We start from the raw sequence: 11,176 nt of genomic DNA, 5'->3' as shown, positions 1-11,176 counted from the left end.
TGGAACGGGCCGTTCCAGTTACAAATTTTGCCCAGATTTGAAGGATCCGGAACGGGCCGTTCCGGAATCAGTACGGGCCGTTCCGGGTGCGTCAGATTGCCTATAAATAGGGGCAGGGGGGTGAAATTTTTTATACAGAGGAAGAAAGTGAAATTTTAGAGAGAGAAAGAGAAGAGAGAGAGAGAGAGAAAGAAAGAAAGAGAAAGAAAGAGAGAGAGAAAGGAAGAGGGAATCCAGAGGAGGAGGCTCTGCCTAAGTTCAGCTCCGCTTATCCAGGTAAGGGGGGGAGTGAGAACCTCGCTCAGGGGTGTAGGGATAATTGTTGGATAGTTGTTTGTCGGATTGGCCCCCAATCCTTTGTCGTTATTCTGTTTAATTTCTATTTACTCTACTTTGCTTTTTTGTTGGAGGTGCCGTTGTTCTGTCTAAATTTCTATTTACTCTACTTTGCTTTTTGTTGAAGGTGTCGTTGTTCTGTCCGATTTTCTATTTATTCTACTTTGTTTTTGTTGAAAGTGCCGTTGTTCTGTCTGATTTTCTATTTACTCTACCTTGTTCTTTGTTGAAAGTAATAAATGAATATGAAATTAATGTTAATAATAAATGAGTTTTAATATGAATAAGAATGCTCTCTGGATCTCTGTGAATACCTATGCGGACCTTAAGAGGAGTATTGATGACATGACCATGTGAAATATGGACAAATGACATGAGACCTAAGAATTGACTATTGAGACAAACTATGATTATGAGACTATGACAAATGAGGACATGATGTACTAAATGAAATCATGTAAAAAGTTAAATATTGAGTCAATGAGATTATGATGGTATGACATGCATCATATGCATATATTATTCCAGGTGTGCCGCTGAGGCCGCATACCAGTGATGTAACATGCTAACAAGGTGTATCTTAGGGTCACCAGTGATGTAACTTGTAACCAGGTGTACCTTAGGGTCACCAGTGATGTAACCAGGTGTACCTTTGGGTCACCAGTGATGTAACCAGGTGTGCCTTAGGATCACCAGTGATGATATGTGAAACTTCCTTATGGCGCCACATGCATGCATTTATAAGTCAAGATCATGACATCATTGCATGATAAATGAATATATATGTGATATTGATGATGTATGTGTATTATTTATAAGTGACTTATATTTGTTGTGTGTGTGAGTGCTATCTAGCCTTTATTTCTGCACCTGAAACTGAGTGAGATGTTTCTCACTCCCTTGTTGTTTTTGTATATGTTTAAATTATGTTGCAGGTGATCAACATCATGAGGATGTTGGTGATGAGGCTTAAAGGCTTCAATTGGGCATGCTCTGATAGGATGTGACATCGGGGCATAGTTATTTTAGTTTAATATGTTATTGTTTTTATAACTTTAGTTTCTCTTCTTTTGTAATTTCTAACGAAGAAATAACGTAGATAACATATATAATTCAAGGAAAATATATGTTAAGAATTGTAATTTGAACGTTCTTGATAAAAGACCAAGATGTACATTTTTGTTATATTTTTTATTATATGATTTGGGAGTATAAATTAATTCCTAACCAGGAGGCACTGCCACCTTTACTGGAGTTAATTTATATTTCCTTTATTATTATTTGTATATATATGATTTCTTGTTTTACACTAAATTGTATTGAAAATCTTAACTTCTTTTCTTTTATAATTTTTACACTGGAGTTATGATTTATGAGTTACGAATGTGAATCTTCTACCTTGTTATATTTGAAATATTTGTCAACTATGAAAGATTTCATTTACCCAAAAAGAAGATAAGAAATATTTTATTGTTACATTTGTTGTATATTAATAACGGGGTAGAGGGTGTCACATTAAATAATCCAAATACATAATCAACATATTAAAATTCATTTGATGAATAGAATAAAGATGGACGATCAATCATGGATCCAAAAACTTTAGATAATGCGGGTAATATTTATTTATATATTTATAATATTAAAAATTTTATATATAACGTCTAAAAGTATAAATATATATCATAACTATTTTTTACAAGCTTTTTATATCTACGATTATAATTAAAGATAAAAATAAATTAGGTCAAAGTAGATTATATTATAATTTAGTAAGTTTAAACTTAACTTTTTTTAAAAAAATATATATCCTAAGTTTGACTTATTTATTTATTATAAATATTTTTTAAATGTTTGGTTAGAATTATAACCCTAAAGACCTATTTTATAATAATTTAACACTAATAAACACATAAAAATAAATATGTTAAATTTTATAGAAATCAAGTTTAAACTATTTATGATATAAATATTTTTTTAATATTTAATATAAATTTTTAGATGATGATATATTTTAAAATATATTTTATAATAAAAGTTCTAAATAGAACATAGATATTTGAATATTTCTTATTTTGATTTTTTTAATCAACATATACAATCTTACTATTTTGATTTTGTTAATCAACGTATACAATAAATAGAAAGCACAAAAGGTTTAAATATGCAAGCTGCAAATTTTATTTTATCAAAAATTAATTTTTTTAATATATTACATTATATATGTGAGCATTAATATATATATTATAATCAAACTTTTTTAAAAAAATTTATTATTAAGGAGTATTCTTTATCACATATGATAATTAATTTCCTTAGAAAGTTTAACAGATATCAAATAAATGAATATCTCCTCTGAATTTATATTTTATATATATGATAATTTAAATATATATGTTTATTTTATTAGAATATAACTTTTATTTTTTAAAATATATTATTTTTTGGATAAAAAAAAATATGTATGTATCAAATGGTAGTGGGGGCAAGTGCCCCCACTACCCTCGTGTAGATCTGTCAATGAATACGATATTATAAGATAGGATAATAGCTAATAAAGGATATGAAGATAAACTTTTTTTATATGTTGTTAATATAAATTGCATGTAATTGATAAAAAAATTTCTTATAAAAGTGGTGATAGGTATTGTTGGGCCACAGTTAAAACAAGAAGAGAATCATGAATTTATAAGTAAATGAATGTCTTCATTAGTATAAGGTATTTTGGATAATGTTAAAAGTAAATTCGTGAGTTTGGATATAAAATGAACAATATCATATCAATACGAAGATGTATATGAAAACTATTGAAGTAAAACAAGGATGAAATGATGATAACAAATTAATAATGATATAGTTATAATGATTGAAATATAAATGAAAGTGACTATAGTTACACTATGTAGTACTAGTAATGATAATGTATTGGGAGATTGAGAATGATAGTTAAAGTTAGGCTACTCAACCCACCAACCAATCATCTAACACATGGAAGTAGATCACTTGTCTTATGAGCTTGTTTTGTTTCTTGTCTCACAAGTAAAACATTGACATGTCATTTAAAAATTTATAGGTATATTTTTACATTCTCCATGATATCCTTGACAAACTTGTTAATTTTGTTTCACCACCAAGCCTCAAGACATTGTTAACATGCTTCTTGACATGAGAATAATCTCCCATCACGAGAAAAATGATTTTTATTATTATTTATATAGAATAAAAGAAAGGAAAGTGATCCATTTATTTGAACTGAAAGTGAAAGAACCAATGAAAATAATCACATCAAAGCAAATATGTGAAACACATGAATTGAAGAACATCCGAAAAGCAAAATCTTGCACTCCCTTTTTTTTCATAGTTTATGGTTTCTTCTCTTCTCTTCTTTTCTTTTTAACCAAAATGAAAAGTAATCAATAATCACCATCACAGTTCACTACACAATTTTATAGTGCCTGAAATTCACCTATCATCTAAAAAAAATCATTATTTGATCTTTATTCATATTTTTGGCTCTCTCAATGGTGTTTAATTCATTGCTTGGTATGGTGCACCACTATTTACAACCCTAGCACGATAAATCTTGTGTGTGGCCTCCTCAATGTGACACTATTAATGAGGAAATTGATAGGGAGGAAGACAATCATCAATGACAGTGATAATCAACATTTGTCAAGAAAGTGCACTAGTACAAAATGGGTCTTTTACGTCGCATATTTTGAGTCTTTTATGTCGGAAAAGGCTCCGACGTTAATGCGGGAGACGTAAATTTATGTCGGCATTCAAAAACCGACATAAATTTACGTCAAAATTACTAGGTCTGACGTAAAAATTAGTAAAAAAATTTATAAAAAAAATAACGAGTGCAAGCAGAACGGCCCGTGCTGCTTGCAGAACGGCCAGTGCTGCTTGTAGAATGGCCCGTTCTGCAAGCAGATCTACAAGCAGAATGGCCCGTTCCAGATGCAGCAGAAAGCAGAAACGTGCAGAGCCAGCTCCACGCCAAGGTCAATGCACCCCCTTCCCCGGAGCACCTTCTTCAAGAGTGATTGCCCTAGGGGCTTTGCCCTCCTAAGCACGAAATGAGACTGTTGTTCTTTCGCTTTTTCATGAGGAAAGTGCCTGGAAGACCATCTTTCAGAGAGAAAGTTACTTGCCGAAAGCAATCCAAGGAATTAGTGTACATGTTAGACAGGGAAAAGGAAAAGAAAAATAAGGGAACTTGCAATTAAGTGTACATGGTAAAAGGAAATGTACCGTCGTCGTCGTGGAAGCCAAAGTCGCGCCGCAAGCAAAAGGTGGAGTGGAGCTCCAAAAGGCGCAGATCTGCAATGTTGGTGTAGAATGTGCAGAGAGGGACGCCTCGCGAGCCGGGAGCGGATTCCCCCATCAGATACAAAGAATGTCCTACAAATGAAGACTTGGGCCTGCTTTCATGGAAATATAGAGGCTAATTTACGTCGGACAAGGGGGGTCCGACGTAAATTAGCCAATCTACGTCGGCTCATAGGTGTCTCCAACGTAGATTGGCTAATTTACGTCGGACCCCCATCTGTCTGACGTAAATTAGTCTCTTTATATTTACGATACTGCTATCACATTTTTATAACGTAGGATTTTCGTGTTTTCGACGTAAATTAGGTGACGTAAAAGCCTATTTTTGCACTAGTGGTGGAGTGGAGTTAATAATTTTATGAACAATATTATTAAGGATAATATAGAAAATGTAAAAATATGCATGTAAATTTTTAAATGATGTGTTAATATTTTATTCTTGGGATAGGAAACGAGACACAAACTCATAGGACAAGTGATATGCATCCCTAACACACACACCTAAACTTATAGAACCATATGGGTTGAACGCAATATAAGGCAAGTTGACTTGCCTGATCCACCAATTAAGGTGTGTACAAATAAAATTGATTTTATATAATTAAGAAAGAGGGTTATATGTAAATGTATTTAAAGAAAATGAGTGTTGAGTTAAATTAAAATGATATTTCTTTTTCTTTTCTTTAATTTTTGGGGGCGTGTTGTACTATATTGACTCATTAACCCATTTTTTTTTTATCTTTAGGCAAGTCAGTTCACTATCTTATTTCTAAACAAGATGAGTTATGTTTCTAAACCCATTTATGTTTGCAAGTCAACCTACCTTACTTAAGTTGAAAGGTTGAGTTGATTTATTTTGTTACCCTTAACGTGAAGGCAATAAAGATAATGACTATAATATAGATAATAGTACTTATGGTTTTGTTGTCAAACTTGAATTGATTTGATTAGGAACTAGTCACTAGACCAAATATTTAACCCTAAAAATTGACCTTGCAAAAACTCAATATAAAATGGTTAAACTAATTCAAAATCAGACAAACTAGACATAACTAGTTTGAATTGGTTTGTTTGATTTTTTTACTTCTTATTTTAAAAGTAATATGGTTATATCATCATTGATTATATTTTATTATTCTAATTGAAGTTGGTAATAAATATTATTATGTGTTGTTGAACTTAATTGTTATGATATATTTGATTTAGTTTCATGTGTTAATTGTGAGGGTTATTTATTAATGTTATGTCTTATTAAAGGAAACAACTGATTTTTTGTATTTAGGATTTGAAAAAGTATTTTATCTTAAAGAAATTATTTTCACAAACACAAACACAACAAAAAAGAGAGCAAGAAGTTGAAAGAAGAAATAAAAACACGAGATTTATAAACTAAATTATCTAAATTCGAAAGTATGTCTAATCTTTAATTTTCCACCAAGTCACCTTTTACAAGTATTATTTGAATCAAGCCTCTTCAAGTTCATCTACGAATATTTTGTCTTATTTGTTCAACTAATAAATCAAGTATTATACAATCATGGAATAATGTGCGACAAAAGTGAATGAAAATTTTCTTATTATATACAATTCTATCCATTTGTTGTTGGATCCTTAATCCAACGTTGGTCTTATATGTGAATAATTATATATTAAAGACACATAATGTCAAATTAAAGTGATCTAATGACGTATAAATTATTTTGGCAGTTATGTATCTGAAAGGTTATGGGACCTTTAATGTGTGGTAACTAAAGGGTAATTCTATTTTCTGATGACATCCCATTATCAGAGAGAGACAGAGAGATAATTAAAGGGTTCTCTCAAGAGACTACGTGTTGATCTGGAAGGCCAAACCGCACTGCTCTCTTATCATCATGAATTCAGGTATGCTTCCGCTTATTGTTTCTAGTGATTAACATGATAGATTTTATTTTATATAGATGATGGTTTTCATCAAAAGGTTAAATTTGGTTCTAACAATTGGTATCAGAGCCATTTATCATGTTTTATCATTAGGAATATTTTGGACATGTTTCTTCATTATAGTATTATATAAATTCACCATGCATTTACAATTGAAAGAAAATCCAATATATGTATCTTCTGAATATTATAGTAAGGAGAAAAGGATTTTTTAATTATTGGATGATTTAGTTTTTTGAAATTCTTTTCTGTAATTTGGAACATGTGTTTTGTCTTGCGGTATCACGGTTTCTTTTTTCAGTATCTTGATAGCATGTGTTTCATATACATAATAATTAATTAAATTAAATTCAATTGCTCGAATATTTTTATCTTGTAATTAGCTTATGATTCTGGCATATTCTTGGAATATTCACTACAAGAAAAATGATAAATTGCGACAGACAAATTGCGACGGTTATCTAGAAACCGTCGTCGCTTTGATATTGCGACCCTTCATACGACAGTTTTTCAAAACCGTCGCAAAATTGTTCAACATTGCGACGGTTTATCGTAAACCGTCGCAAAATTTGTTTAACATTGCGACGGTTTATCATAAACTGTCGCAAAATTTGTTTAACATTGCGACGGTTTATCATAAACCGTCGCAAGTTTAACATTGCGACAGTTAGTCATAAACCGTCGCAAAATTTTCAGCATTTTTTTATATTAGAATTTAAAAGTTTTTTTTTGAAGTATTATGTATATTATCTTAATGAACTTATGTTTTATTAACAATTTTATATATACTTTCTTTAACATGAGGTACACGATTTTTTTTTCTTTATATAATTTCAAAATCGTGACTAGGATATAAATTTATCTTTCAACAAACTTATGAATTTATCTTGTATGTAAGATGTGTTAGAGTATATAAATAAGTATAATTATCATTTTATAACTTAATTTTTGAGTTATCACGTCACATATTATTGAATAATTTACAATGTTAAATTTTATAAATTTTATTTTAAATATCCATCTTTTTAACACTATTAAAAATATAAAAATAAATATGTTAAATTTTATAAAAATTCAGTTTAATTTATTTATGATATAAATATGTTTTTAATATCTAATATATATTTTTAGATGATAATTTATTTTAAAATATATCTTATAATAACAATTCTAAATGGAACATAAATCTTCTGATTTTTCTTATTTTGATTTTTTTAATCAATATATACAATTTTACTATTTTGATTTTTTCAATCAACGTATACAATAAATAAAAAACACAAAAGATAAACATGCATGGTAAAAATTTTATTTTATCAAAAAACTTTTTATTTTAATATATTACATTATATATGTGAATATTAAGACATATATATATATATACATATATATATTATAATTAAACTTTTTAAAAAATTAATTCATTATTAAGAAATTTTTTTTATTACATGAGAATTAATTTCTTTCAAAAATTTAACAGATATAAGATAAATAAACATTTTTTCTGAATCTATATTTTTATTTTATTAGAATATAATTTTTATTTTTTAAAATATATTATTTTTTTAGATAAAAAATTATGTATATGTCAAATAGTAGTGGGGCAAGTGCCCACTATTCCAAACGTACATTCGTCCCTGTATAAATATATATATATATATATATATATATATATATATATATATATAATATATGGGGTTATAATTATACCAATGTATCTTTTATTAAGTATTATGCTGCTCAATAACTTTATATTAAATGTGTATTTTGTAAATCCAACCGTTAAATTGAAAATTCATATCACTTTATAAGTGTATATCAAATTTTGTTAAAATTGAACAACAACTGGAAGGTAATCAAATTGTTTATATTTTAGTGTATTTTGAAATGAATATATTACATCAATTTTGTTTTATAAAAATGAAGTATCAAATCATCTTGGGTTAATATAAAGTTTTGTATATATAATCAATGAGAGATATGAACTTTCAATCTAACAGTTGGATTTACCAAATTCACATTTAATATAAAGTTATTGAGCGGTGTAATACTTAGTAAAAGTCACATTCAATATATATATATATATATATATATATATATATATATATATATATATATATATATATATATATATATATATATGAGGGGGTTTATAATTACATCAGTGTAAATTTTACTAAGTGTTACACCACTCAATAACTTTATATTAAATGTGAATTTTGTAAATTTAACCGTTAAATTGAAAATCTTTTACTGTTATATCATATATACAAAATGTTATATTAATCGAAGATGATTTCTTATAAAAACAAAATTAAATCTGTCGGAAAATTTATATTTTCGATGAGAAAATTTTTGTAGGAAAAGCTATATTATTGATGGAATATTTCAGAAAAATTTATATTTGTCGAAAATGTAAGAACTGGTTTTAAATTTGATATGAAAATATTATGATATAATTAGATAAGATTTTAAGTTAGTATTTTATTAATGGTTGATAATTAAAAAATAAAACAAGGATAAATACATTTTTTGAATTTTATATATTTGATTTAAGATAACTTACAAAATAACTCTTGGTAAATTTATTTCACTCAATAACTCATCGTGTGTGTTGAATTTCATCGATCCAATTAATTGTTAATTTAAAAATTATTAAATTTTACTAATAATTAATATAAAAAAATTAATTAGTTTTGGAATAAATTATTTTCTAATTAACAATATAATTGAAACATTAATTATTTTAAATTATTTAACTAAAATCTTATTGACAATTTACTATATGATCTTAATATTTTTGTATAACTAATATCTGGTTTTAAATTTGATATGAGAATATTATATATAATTAGATAAGATTTTAAGTTAGTATTTTATTAATAGTTGATAATTAAAAAATAAAACAAGGATAAATACATTTTTTTTAATTTTATATGTTTGATTTAAGGTAAATAAATATGTTAAATTAATTAATAATTTATTTAAAATATTAGAATTTAATTTATAAGTATGTAATAAATAAATATTTATAATTTTATAAATTATATTGTCATTATAAATTAAAAAATTTAAATAATTTAAATTATAATTTTAAATCAAAATAAGTAGATGTTAATTATAAAAGTAAGTACATATAAATAAAGAATAACTAAATATATTATTATTATTATTATTATTATTATTATTATTTGTAATATAAAATTATTATATATTATTATTATAGTACAAATATGAGATTGTATATTTGAGGATGACTTAAATGAATTAATTTGTACAAGTTATACTGACAACATACATATACATTTCGGTAGCTTACTCATCAGAACTTCACAGTTAAGCGTGCTTGACCTGGAGTAGTACAGGGATGGGTGACCTTCTGGGAAGTTTCCCAGAAATTGCACAAGTAAGGTTGTTTATTTTTTGAGATTTTTTTTAATGATAATTGATTTCGATTTCAATTATGTATTTAATTCATTTTTAATTGATATGTTTCATATTATAATTGATTTCGATTTCAGTTACGTATTTAATTCGCTTTTAAATTGATATACGACATATTGTAATTAATTTTGGTTTTAATTATGAATTTAATTCGTTTTTAAATTATGAATTCATTTGATTTTAAACTGATATATTAATTACATATTATGTCAAAAGTTTAATATATATATATATATATATATTAATTTCGGTTTGAGTTATGAATTTTATATATACACACGGTAATTATTTTTTTTTTTGTAATGATACGTTGATTTGTGTGTATATATAAATGAAAAGGAATAACTATTTTTAAGATTAATTAAATTCAAATACTAAAATAGTAAAAATAAAGGTTTATATATATTTTTTAAGATTAATTAATTGAAACAACATGTCACCAAAGTGACCTCTCTTGTGAAAATTAATTTATTTTAAAATATAAAAGGTTGTGATCCTGTAACTTATGTGTGTATTAGTCGGCCCAAAAGAAGGTTAATATTTTACATAATTACATGTGTACTTGTGGTGATAAATGCGTAATAATTCTTTGGTTTCTTTTTTACGTGTAAATATTAAATCAGCCCAAAGGAAGGTTTATTATTTGACATGTTCTTATTATTAGCATTTTATTATCGCATCAAGGTATCATTGAATAGTTAAAATTTTATCCAAAGATAAAATATTAATGTATTACCAGTATCTTGAAATGGAATTTATTTGTATTTGAATTTAATTTTTATTTTTTGAGACTTATATGAGTGTATTTTGTTTGTTGTTCTCAATTCAGTTATGAATGATCCTACCAATATTACTGCTAATGTCAACTCTATTCCTGTATTAAATGGCTCAAACTTCAAGTCCTGGAAAGACGATGTCTTAATAGTTCTTGGAGTAATGGATCTTGACCTTGCGTTAAGGATAGATTCACCCCCACCTCTTACGGATACAAGTACCTCTGAAAATAAAAGGGAAATGGAAATGTGGGAGAAGTCAAATCGCACGAGTCTAATGATCATGAAGAAAGCCATTCCAGAAGCATTCCGAGGCACAATATCTGAAAATATAAATACAGCTAAGGAGTTCCTTGCAGAAATTG

This window comes from Cajanus cajan, chromosome 4 (genome assembly GCF_000230855.2).
Source record: "Cajanus cajan strain Asha chromosome 4, NIPB_CcT2T_4, whole genome shotgun sequence".
Taxonomy (NCBI): Eukaryota; Viridiplantae; Streptophyta; class Magnoliopsida; order Fabales; family Fabaceae; genus Cajanus; species Cajanus cajan.
Note: the sequence above shows the minus strand (reverse complement) of the source record.